Here is a 10,587-nt window from a genome sequence, read left to right as displayed (position 1 = left end):
TGCAGCCATATTTTATGGCTAAGAATACTAAAGCAATAATTGTACCCACAGTCCAGTAGGCTACAAGTCTGAATTCAAGGCATTAGCTCCAGGAGAAGGCTTTCGCTCTCTGTCAGCTCTGGAGGAAGGTCCTCGTGGTGCATCAGTCTTTCCTTGGTCTGGAAGCATCTCAGCGCAGGAACCTCAGGTCCAAAGGATGCACTCTGCTCCCGGCACTGCTTTCTTGGTGGTATAAGGTTCCCATGTGTCTCTGCTCACTTCTCTCTTTTATATATCAAAAGAGTTTGGATTAAGACACTATCTAATCTTGTAGACGTCATCAGTATAACCTCATCATAGTGATAGAGTTTACAACACATAAGGAAATCACATCAGATTACACAATCATACAATACTGGGAATCATGACCTAGCCAAGTTGATACACACATTTTTAAGGGACACAATTCAATCCATGACAGGTTTCTTCATTTTTAAAAAATTCTTTTATCTGATTTTTCCTTAAATAAGTTGGTGTCAAGGGTTTTATCTTCAATCTCACGAATTCTGACTTCCATTGCCTCAATTCTGCTGCTATGACTTTCTACTGAGTCGTCTAATTCTGAAATTTTATTGTTAATCTTCTGGCTTTCTGTTTGCTGTCTCTCTATGGATTCTTGCAGCCTGTTAAATTTGTCATTATGCTCTTCTCTAATCTTCTTAAGTTCCTTTACTGCTTTGTCTGTGTGCTCCTTGGCTTGTTCTGGGTGTTGCCTGATCTCCTTCCTGATATCTTGAAGAGTTCTGTATATTAATCTTTTGTATTGTACCCCCAGTAATTCCAAGAAGTTCTCTTCCTTCAGAAAATTTCTTGATTATTTTGGGAGCTTGCTGAAGCCGTCATGGTCTGCTCTTTATGTAATTTGATATTGAATGTTGTCTCTGAGCCATCAGTAAGTTATTATATATATTTATGTTTGCTTACTATGTCTTAGCTTCTTGTTTTGTTTTGTTTTGATATGCCCAAATAGGCTGCTTGTGTGAGCTAGTTTGATTATTGGCACCTTTGAAGCTCTAACATCCTGTCACCAGGTGGTTAGATCTGTTACTAGGTATGTGAGCCCAGGAGTCCATTTACTTTTCTTATATGGATGCAGCTCATGTATCCAGGTAGTCAGTCACCAACTGTGCAGTGAAGGCTCTCACCTACAGTCCTAGACAGGCAGGGGTGATTGGTGTAGGCACAGGTATCTGGCTGCAGTAGAGGGTCACGCACTGAGCAAGGCAGGGGGCTGACAGCTACCACTGAGTGTCTGGGAGGAAAGTGTGTCCCTGTTCCTAAAGCATGTATGTGGGTGGGTTTTGCAGCCGGACTATGGGCACCCAGTGCTGTTGGCTGTAAGGACTAGGGGGCCCCACTTATTCTTGGACACCCGTTGCAGGTGGCTAGGTGGGGTGGGTGGAGCCACCAGTCCTCAGGCCCCTGATGTGGATAGGTGAGGACCCTGCTTAATGGGCAGAGCAGTGTCAAATGTCATGAACCTACCACTTCACCATATAACTGATACAGCTGAAGTCAGGCTTCAGGTATATACCCTGTTGTACTGTGCTAATGAGGGCCTACACTGTTGAAATGGGCCCCCACAGGATTATGCAGGGGTGAAAGGCATTCAAAGTCCGTGGACCCCTTACGCTCGTTATAGGAAAAGGATTTGCGCCTACCCTAAGTTCCCGGCTTAGGGGAGCTGGCAGATTATTTATTCTTGTTTGTTAATTTGTTCCCTCTCCAAGACTGGGAGAATGGCTTAGGGTGCATGACGGGTCCTTACTTCTGGCCCATGGGACACGGCAATGGCTAAAGCAGACCAGGGACCCAGTGCAGAGCAGGGAAGGGGCAGGTAAATGAGAGAGGATTTTTTCCCAAAGAGTGTTTTTTGATCCTCCAGGTAGGTTAGATGCATGTACTTATCTTTTGCTGATTGAGTGCCGCTTTTCACTGGTTCTGGAGGCTTGAGTAGACTCTCTGCTGCTCAGTCTCTCCCGATGTAGAAAACGCATCCCAAGCACCACTGCTTGCTCACCACATGCACCGGCTGCAGGGTGCTGGGTCCCGGCAGGTCAGGTCTGGCAACTCCTCTCTGCTTCTGAACTGTCTCTCCCTTCCCCTGCTGCTCAGTCCAGTGTCTCAACTTTGCCTTTGATGTTGAGGGCTCCTAGATTGTCATATATAATCGATTCACTTGTTTTTTCAGATCTTTGTTGTAAGAGGGACCACAGGAAGTGTCTGACTACTCCACCATTTTGTGTGCGCTTTTGTTTTGTTTTCTCATTAACCTTTTGCAAACTATTTATTTAAACTAAGTATAGAAGGAGAAACTGGCAAAGCAGGATTAAAAAGAACAGCCACATGAACATTTTGATCCGAGATTTTACAGAAGAATCCTGATCCAAAGGGGGAAAATGCAGAACAGAATTTCACATTTTCATGGACTCTAGACTTTCTGGAGCAATGGAGGCTGGATGAACCCCTGAAACTATTGCTCTGAGATAATCCTTAAACCTTAAACCAAAAATACCCCTGAAGTCTTCTTAAAACCAAATAATAGTTTAACTTAATTAGTAAAGAATGTCTGCCTTGAGCATTATGCTCTTTTACGAACTATCTATATAAGGTCAAATTAACAACAGCAACTGGAAAGATTAGATAAGAACCTTAGGGGCCACTGAGTTTATGTTAATGGGGGAGGAATGACTCAGAAAAGAAGGGTGAGAATGGTTGCACAACTCAAAGAATGTAATCAATGTCACTGAATTGTACATGCAGAAACTGTTGAATTGGTATAAGTTTTGCTGTGTATATTCTCAACAACAAAATAAATTAATTAAAAAAAAAAAAAAGAGCAGCCACAGAGGTAGGGAAACCAGGAGGGTGGTGTCATAGAAGCAACAGGAGTGTTTTGAGGACAGTGTGGCCCACTGTGTCAAGTGTGCAGAGAAGTTGAGAAAGATGAGATTGAGAATTGTCCATTCGGTCTGGCAACTAGGAGGTCATCGTGATTCATGGGATCCTTGCAAGGGTATTTGTGGGGAAGAGATAGGGTGGAAGCCTGGCCATAGAGGGATGCAGAGTAAAGTTGTGCCCAGATACCTCTCCTGAGCTCAGATGTCTCCCTGAGCTCCCCAGCTGCCTGCTTGGTGCCTCCATTTGGATGTCTCCTGAGCATCTCAGAAGCAACATGTCCAAAACTGACCTCCTGGTCTGCCTCTCCCTTATCTGCCCCTCCTTCAGTTTTGCTCATCTCAGTAACAGCACATCCATCCATCCTGGTGCTTAAGCCAGAGATCTCCCTGTTACTCACGCCTGATATCCAATCCATCAGCAAGTCCTGTCAGTGCTAACTTTGAAATATATCTGAATTGGCCCCTTCTCACCACCTCTTGCACCCTAAGCCAAGCCACCATCATCTCATACCTGGATCTCTTCAATGGCCTTCTGACTAGCCTCCTGATGGCCATCCTTGCCGTGCTCCAGTTGGTTCTCCACATCTTCTAAAAATATAATAAATCAGATCATATCAGTCTCCTGCTTTAAAACCTTTCAATTGCACTGCAAATAAAGCCCAAATGCCTGCAGCAGCCATCTGGGACCCCCTCGTCACATGGCAGCCTGTAAAAACGGTGTGGCACCAATGATCGCCCTGACAGGGAACACAACAGAGAGTCCCTGATGGAGCAGGAGAAAAGTGGGGTGCATAATTCAAATTCTAGTAAAATGACCAGACTTAATGATCTGACTGAGACTGGAGGGACTTCGGAAGACATGGCCCCCGGACTCTCTGTTAGCCCAAAACTAAAACCATTCCCGAGGCCAACTCTTCAGACAAAGATTAGACTAGACTATAAGACATAAAACGATACTCGTGAAGAGTGTGCTTCTTAGCTCAAGTAGCTACATGACACTAAATGGGCAGCTCCTGTCCAGAGACGAGATGAGAAGGCAGAGAGGGTCAGGAGCTGGCTAAATGGACACGGGAAATCTAGGGTGGAAAGGAGGAGTGTGCTGTCACAGTATGGGGAGAGCAACTAGGGTCACATAGCAGTGTATGTATAAATTTTTGTATTTTTGTATGAACTGTAAACTTTCATTTAAAGCACAATAAAAAAAAAAATTTTTAAAGACTGCAAAAAAAAAACCAAAAAAAAAAAACCCAAAACTATGTGGCAAGGGTGTCTGACCTCCTGGAACTTCGTGAGGAGGAAGGAGACTCAAGATCAATGGCCCAAGGCTGATTCCTATGAGAAGGAGGTCACACACGCCTCCTCTCTCTCCACCATCTTTACAATTCTGACATCAACCATCCCTCCCACGGCATTCTCCTTCTCTGCTGGGTTTGATAATTTATTGCAAAGGCAACACAGAAATCACAGACAATACTCATGGTTATGGGGTTTATTAGGGAAGCAACAGGTTACAATTCAGGCTCAGGAACACACAGGACACAGTTCTTCCATCAGGACAGCTTCTTCTCAGCTGTGCCTGCAGGCCCCCTGGCCTCTGCCCTGCTACGGCAAGTGTTACAAAGCTCTTCTAGCTCTGCTGATAAATGCCCAGAGGCACCCTACTCCACCAGTAAGCCTTGGCCCAAAGGCGCTCAACTCTAACTCCTTGAGTTGGCAAACCTAGCTCCACCAAGTGTCTGGAGGCACCTTATTCCGCCAGCAAGCCTCCTGCCCAAAGGCACTCAGTTTTCCCATTCTGTGGGTCGAGAGGCCCACTTCACCATCTCTTGCTGGTCTCTCCTGCCGGCATTCCTCTGCCACCACTCGCTGTCTTCAGTGTTACAGCTCTCTTTCTCAGTCTCCTGGTTCCAGGAGTTTCTCAGCACAGGGATTCTGGGTCCAAAGGACGCACTCCATTCTTGGCCCTTCTTCCTTGGTGGTGGTGAGATCCTCCCTTTCCCACCTCTGGGATGACTCATTTTAAGCCTAGCAGGATGGCAAAACTGAACAATCCCTTTGGTGGACCACAATCACCTTATTTTGCATAGTCCCACCTAAAATCACTTGGGTGGAAGTTACAAGACGATGGCGAGAAAGGCCACACAAAAGCAATCCATCACACTGCACAGCCACATTGCTTTTGTTCTTTCTTCAACTCACCAAATTTTCTCCTGTTTTCAAGGACTTTGAGCTGCTCCTTTTCAGCCAGTTTCGCCAACTATTGTTTCTGCCTATCTTATACTTCACCTCCACAGCATATGGTTAGCTCCATACCTGTCAGATTTCAGCTTCAACAGGCCCTCTTCAGTGAGGCCTTTCCTAAGCACCCAGGCTAAAGGGGCACACCCTCCATTCTGCCGCTGCTCCACTGCCTCCCTGTTCTTTTCCTTCAAGCACAAATCACCACTCACAATGAAATATTTGTGAGCTTTTTTAAGGTCTTGCTGTGTAGGATTTTATCTTAAAAAAAATAAGACATACTCAGATTTATCATGCATAAACTCATTTCATTTATTGCAAGTGAGTCATGGCAAAGCACACAAGTATGACCTCACAACATTCATTTAGAACCAGTCCAAATCTTAGTTCTTTTATCGCGTTTACAGAGCAAATCAGTTTCTCATTAAACAATAAACATATTGTTTTGTGACACTGATTGCCAACCCCGTGACATGTCAACACTCTCCCCTTCTCGACCTTGGGTTCCCCGTTTCCATTTGTCCAGCTTTCCTGTCCCCTGCTTTCTTGTCCTCGCCCCGGGCTGGTGTGCCCATTTAATCATGTATATATGATTGAGCTAGGTGTATTATTGTTTTATGGACCTGTCTAATCTTTGGCTAGAGGGTAAACCTCAGGAGTGACTTCAGTACTGCGTTAAAAGAGTGTCAGAGTCCAAAGCTTTAGACTTCAGGCTTTTACCTTTAACAAGGGGTCTTAGGAGGAAGGCTTAACAATGGCTCAAACCTGGCAGAGGTTCCTCATAGGTTCCAAGGCCAACAGTGGTAGACAGAATCTCAATTCCATTTGCTGTCTCAGTCAGTGAGCAGAAATTTAAGGTTTATATGTGAATTTGTCACCTTGGTTCCACACGACAAGGGCCAGTGTGATGTCAAAGATCAGTATGTTATGTCTTTTCTCCAGGGTTAGAGAGTAGCCAAATGACTCATCTTAGGAATTAAGGAATTAAGGAAGTTGTTTAGATTTATGTTATGTTTTCTTGTGTCACAGCACGCCAGATCAAAGTGAACTTAAAGGTTGTTTAGACTCTTTACATACTTCACACCTATGTTTCTATGTCTAAGTTCATAAAATTTCTAAATAACTTTATGACTTACAGGTTTCTAATCTAATGACTTATAGTTAATGTTAGAATCTCACCAAGGTAGACATATTTCTAAGTTCATATTTTGAATGCTTATACATATGCATTTTGACAACATAATAGTGACTTATACCTTATGGGATTTGAGATCACTATAGAAACACACAGGTTTGTTGCCATTACTAGATAGGAAACTCCATGAGGGGAAGGACCATGTCTGTCTCATTCGCAGCAGAACTTTCGACACATAATCAACACTTGATGCACACTGGCTTAATAAATACTGCACCCCTAAACATCTTCCTGGAGCCCCGGTGGCGTAGTGGTTAAGTGTTTAGCTGCTAATCAAAAGGTCACCAGTTCAAATCCACCAACCGCTCCTTGGAAACCCTATGGGGCAGCGCTCCTCTATCCTATAGGGTCACTATGAGTCAGAATCGACTCGATGGCAATGAGTTTGATTTTTGGTTTTTAAACATCTTTTGTGAGGCAGTGGTGGTTTAGTAATAGAATTCTCGTCTTCCTTGTGAGAGACCAGGTTCAATTCCCAGCCAATACACCTCATGCACAGCCACCACCCTTCTGTCAGTGGTGGTTTGCATGTTGCTATGATGCGGAACAGGTTTCAGCAGAGCTTCCAGACTAAGATGGACTAGGAAGAAATGTCTGGCGAGCTACTTCTGAAAATCAGCCTATGAAACTGTATGGATCACAATGGTCTGATCCCCAATTGATTATAGGGATGGTGCAGGACCAGGCAGCGTTGTTGTTGTTGTTTCTAAAATTTATGACTTTTATTTTTCTTGTTCTGTTACACTGACTAAAGCTTCTTGTACAATACTGATTATAAGTGGTGAGATGGACATCCTTGTCTTGTAATTGATCTTAGAGGAAAGCATTCACTGTTTCTCTATTAAGCAGGATATTGTTAGCTCTAGGTGTTTTATAGATGCCTCTACCAAATTAAGGAAATTCTCTTCATAGTTTTTTTTTTTTTTAACGTTTTATTTGCTTTAGGTGAAAGTTTACATATCAAATTAGTTTCCCACTCAACAGCTCATGTCTTAGTCATCTAGTGATGCTATAACAGAAATACCACAAGTGGATGACTTTAACAAACAGAAATTTATTCTCTCAGTCTAGGAGGCTAGAAGTCCAAATTCAGGGTGCCAGCTACAAGGGAAGGCTTTCTCTGTCGGCTCTGGAGAAAGGTCCTTGTCATCGATCTTCCCCTGGTCTAGGAGCTTCTCAGCATAGGGACCCTGGGTCCACAGGACGTGCGCTCTGGGCTCTGCTTTTCTGGTGGTATGAGGTCCCCATGTCTCTCTGCTCACTACTTTTATATCTCAAAAGAGATTGACTTAAGACACAACCTAATCGTGTAGATTGAGTTCTGCCTCGTTAACATAACTGCCACTAATCCTGCCTCATTAACATCATAGAGGTAGAATTTACAACACACAGGAAAATCACATCTGATGATAAAATGGTGGACAATCACACAATACTGGGAATCATGGCCTAGCCAAGTTGGCACATATTTTTGGGGGACACAATTCAATCTGTGACAGGTCATACACAAGTTATTCCATGACACTGGCCACTATCCACGCAATGTGTCAGCACTCTCCCCATTTACAGCCTGGGTTCCCTGTTTCCATTCGTTTAGTTTCCCTGCCCCTTGCTACCTTCCTGTCTTTGGTTTTGGGCAAATGCTGCCCCCTTGGCCTCATATAGTTGATTGTTCTAAGCAGCACATTCCTCACGAGTGTTACTGTCTACCCATTGGGCCTGTCTACTACTTGGCTGAAAGGTGATCTCCGGAAGTGGTTTCAATTAGTTTCAATTTTTGAAGTGGCTTCAAAAAGTTAGATGGATATCTTAGGGCTATAGTCTCAGGGGTTCCTCTGGTCTCTGTCCAACCAGTAAGTCTTATCTTTTTTGTAAATTTGAGTTTTGTTCTACATTTTTCTCCCACTCTAACAGGGATCCCACTCTACTGTGATCCTGGTCAGAGTGGTCGGTGCTGACAGCCAGGCACCATCTAGGTCTTCTGGTCACAGGCTAGTAGAAGCTGTGGTTCATGTAGGCCATTAGTCCTTTGGACTAATAGCTTCCTTGAGTCTTTGGTTTTCTTCGTGCTCCTTTGCTCCTGACGTGACCAGACCAATAGTTCTGTCTTAGATGGCTGCTTGCAAGCTTTCAAGACCCGGGATGCTACTCACCTTGGTAGGACTCAGAACATTATCTTTATGAACTATATCGTGACCAGGCAGCATTTTGTTCCATTGCGCATGGGGTCGCCAGGAGTTCTAATCTACTTCTGAAAAACAGCCAATGAAAACCATATGGATTAATGGTCCAATCCACAACCTATCATGGGGATGGCACTGGACTGGGTAGGGTCTCATTCCATTGCAGATGGCATCACCATGAGATGGGGACTCATTTGACGGCAGCTAACAACAAACATCTCCCAGTTCTCTATACGTAGCGGGTGCTACTCCAGCCTGTCTTTTCACCTTCTTTCAGTCCTTTCCTGCTTGACTCAGAAACTCAGCCCACAAAGAAATGGGGACTTGTGCCACCCCAAACTCCTTACCTCCCTACCTCTCTTTGTTCATTCTGTTTCCTGCACACAACAGACCTCCTTCAAGCAACATCTTAAGCACTATGAAAGATCTTCTGATCCCCAATACACAATGTTCTGTTCCCGCTTTGAACCCCAAAATATGTTGTAATTAATGGCACCTCTCCTGTCCTGCCTGCCTTAACATCTCCCCGCCTCACCCCTCACTTCAAGAACCAAAGGTGCTTGAGGTCAAGCCCTACAGCTGCCACAGAACATTGCATTTAGGAGGGACGCACATTTGCTTTGATTGAAAGTCAAATGTCTATCTTTTCCTCCATAATTTCTTCCCTTTTCCATTTCTGCCACTGCCACCTATTCCTCCCATTTGTCTTGCAACCACAGACCTTTTAAAAAATAGATTTAAAATAAGTTTTTAGTCTTATTACAGTATTATAAGCACATCATTTTAAAAAATGAAATTGGCTTCTAATATAAACAATAGTGCCCCACTCCCCCCTTCCCCACCCCACCCTCATTTCCACTTTCAGCTCTCTTAACTGTTCCTTCTGCAATTTATCTCCATAATATTTCTCGATTTACCATTTTTAAGATTTTTCCTGACTTCCTATTATGTAAAATGAGGATTTAGCACTTATACCACTCACAGAGTTTCTCTCTCTCTGCCCCATTTCCGCATAGATAACGATTTTTGGTTAATCCCTATTCGGTGTTTATGTTACGACAATATAAAATGTCCAAATATTGTTCAGTGCTGAGCCAATTAATGCATTATGATTACATTTTATTTCTTGTACAATCTTCTGCTTTTCCTGGAGTAACTGTCTCTTTTTTTCCATTTATTTTGTTTTCTATGTACCTATCACTTATTCTTCCCAAACTATCCATATAGATTGGAATCATCTTTAATTCCACCCCCAAACATCAAGCCTTGTTCCTGATCCTTTGGAATGTCTCTTGCAGCAGTACTGTTCCATTTCCCCTGCGGGGCCTCCCTCTCTCTTCTCACCTGGGCACTGCTATTTCAGTAGGCTTATTCCTATATGTGAAGGCAGTAGTGGTTCAGTGGTAGAATTCTCTCCTTTTATGCCAGAGACCCGGGTTTGATTCCCAGCCAATATACCTCAAGCACCCTGGTGGCACAGTGATTAAGCATTTGGCTGCTAACTAAAAGGCTGGCAGTTCGAATTCCCCAGCCGCAACTTGGAAACCTATGGAGCAGTTCTACTCCATCCTATAAGGTCACTGTGAATCAGAATCGATTCAACAGCTATAGGTTTATTTTTTTTTTAATACCTCAAGCACAGCCACCACCTGTCAGTGGCGGCTTACGTGTTACGGTAATGCTGAACAGGTTTCAGAGGAGCTTCTAGAATAAGGTGGACTAGGAAGGCCTGGAAATCTACTTCTGAAAATCAGCCGATGAAAACCCTATGGATAACATTAGTCAGATCCAATTGCATATGGCCATGAGTCGGGGGCCGAACAGATTGCAGCCAACACCACCATCCTATGAAGACTGAGACTAAGGAGGTACAAACAAGAAGTTGTCTTCAGCTCCAGCCAGCTTCCCTGCCTCCAGTCTCAACCTTATCTGAAATCAACCTACAGATTAAGACAAAAGTGCTAAGAAGAACCTTTGAAGCATGTCAAACCCTGGCCCCCTCCAAAAACTTTCTAGAGACTCTCTGTCACCC

Source organism: Trichechus manatus, unplaced genomic scaffold, assembly GCF_000243295.1.
Source record: "Trichechus manatus latirostris isolate Lorelei unplaced genomic scaffold, TriManLat1.0 scaffold00040, whole genome shotgun sequence".
Classification (NCBI taxonomy): domain Eukaryota; kingdom Metazoa; phylum Chordata; class Mammalia; order Sirenia; family Trichechidae; genus Trichechus; species Trichechus manatus.
Note: the sequence above shows the minus strand (reverse complement) of the source record.